Source organism: Heterocephalus glaber, unplaced genomic scaffold, assembly GCF_053883595.1.
Source record: "Heterocephalus glaber isolate CG9 unplaced genomic scaffold, H.glaber_assembly_v1.0 deba00001577, whole genome shotgun sequence".
NCBI classification, from domain to species: domain Eukaryota; kingdom Metazoa; phylum Chordata; class Mammalia; order Rodentia; family Bathyergidae; genus Heterocephalus; species Heterocephalus glaber.
The window spans coordinates 5,091,792-5,093,898 of NW_028258358.1; the positions used below are offsets into that span (position 1 = coordinate 5,091,792).

General features: G+C 43.2%; 1 pseudogene; it reads right to left on the reverse strand.

Annotated features, from left to right (window-relative positions):
- Positions 1 to 958: 958 nt before the first annotated feature.
- Positions 959 to 1,825, reverse strand: LOC101719113 (charged multivesicular body protein 2a pseudogene; annotated as a pseudogene).
- Between the last annotated feature and the right edge of the window lie 282 nt (positions 1,826 to 2,107).

Here is a 2,107-nt window from a genome sequence, read left to right on the forward strand (position 1 = left end):
AGATTATGTCCTACTCCCCCAAATAATTTCTTCAGTGATTTAAGTGTTCTGGAAATTTTTTAAAAACCTTCAAAATGTGAGAAAAAAACAGACTGCCACTGAAAAAATATGAATACAAAGATAATCAGGTTACCTTAAATTACAGTACTTTATTATACAAATAAGTGAGTGACACAAATGATTTTACATGTAAAGCATGAGACATTTCTCAGACAAAGAAGTAAAAGCAGCAAATAAATATGTGAAAAAGTGTTCAACATCACTGGTTATTTGAGAGATGCAGATGAAAACAACACTGAGATTCCACCTAACCCCAGAAAGAATGGCTGCTATTAAGAAATCATCCAGTAACAAATGCTGTCGGGGGTGTGGAGAGAAAGGAACCCTTCTCCATTGTTGGTGGGAGTGCAGACTGGTGGAACCACTGTGGAAATCAGTATGGAGAGATCACAAAGAAGTAGGCTTAGAGGTCTCATGCGACCCAGCTATCCCCCTGCTGGATATCTTCCCAAAAGAATTAAAAGAATCTTACCATAGCGGTATATGTGCACCCATGTTTATAGCAGCACAGTTCCTAATAGCGAAAGCTTTGAAACAGCCCAAATACCCATCAACTGGAAACTGCATAAAGAAGATGTGGTATTTTTTATAAAATGAAATACTACTCAGCCATAAAGAATGAGAAACTAGAGACATTTATAGCTAAATGGATTTATATTGAGGCCATCCTCCTAAGTGAAATAAATAGGACACACATGTGTAAATACCGAATAGTTTCTCCAGTGTGAGAAAGTGAAAGTGTAATTAAGGATACACACTAATGAAATGGCCTAATAACATAGTTCTCGGATTGTGTTTCCATCCCGTGTCATATGACTGCATCGAAATTTAAATTAGGGAGATGTTTACAGGAGGTTTTTTCTTTCTTTCTTTCTTTCTTTTTTTTTTTTTTTGGTAATGAGCATCCAATCTCATTTATTACAGAGTAGTCATGGTAAAGACCCTGGGCATCCATTCTGTCCCTTTCCCAGTGGCAAGGGGGTGATCAGTCTCTCCGTAGGTTCTTGAGCCGCTCTTCCAGGTCTGCATCAGCATCAGCCAGGGCTGAAGCTGTGGCCTCTGCTTTCTTCCCACCAGCAGCCACACTAAGTGAGCCTCCAGTGGAGGGGAGATTTGACAGCTCATCTGTTAGGCTCAGTCCCAGTTCATCCAGGATTTGAGACACTACAGCATCACTCTCCTCTTCATCTTCCTCATCTCCCATGGCATCGTCTATGGCATCGTTCATCATCTCCTCCTTCATGTCCACGATCTCTGCCTGCCGCTCAAATTCCATCATGACCTTCTGGATCTGGGGCAATTTCAGCTGTCGGTTCATGGTGCCATGGCTTTGGTGACCCCTTTCATAGCTTGTGCCATTGAATTGTTTCACTTCAACGTCTGTATCTTCAGGGACACAGCCTGGATGTTGGCTCGCATCAATACGAACTTGCGCACATAGCGCCGTGTACGCACTAGGTCTTTTGCCATGATGCGCACAGCATCCATCTGCCCCTGCTTGGCCATCTTTTTGATGTCTGCAATGATTTTCTTCTCCTGAGTCTCCAGCTTCTGTCGCTCCCGGTTTAGCTCCCACATGGCACGGTTTAGGGACCTTTGGTTCTGCCATAGCAGCTCCTCTGGCGTCTTCAGGCGCCCAAACAACAGGTCCATGGTGGCAGGGGCCCAATGGCAGGCCGGAGCTGGCACGGAGGCTCGCTTCCGCTTCCGGGTCACACTCTCTTTGCTGGGATCCCCGGCGTACCTACTAACGGCGGCCCCTTGCTTCTGTCGCCTCTGCTACTGCCCTACAGGACTTTTCTTCCAGATCGTTATTTGTTCAGTGTTGATTTGGGGGATCTTTCTGAAACAAATCACATCCTCTGGTGCCTTGTTGGTGTTTGAGATGGTTTTTTAAGTTATATGGAAAAATGTTTAAATGCTTTTCAGTTTTGTTTTGGTTGAGTTCTACTATGTTTGAATATTATTGATATTATTGTGATTTTTTCCCCTTGCATTGTTCTTCTTTGAATGGTTTTTATTTTTTGTAGGTGTGTGTGTGCTTGAT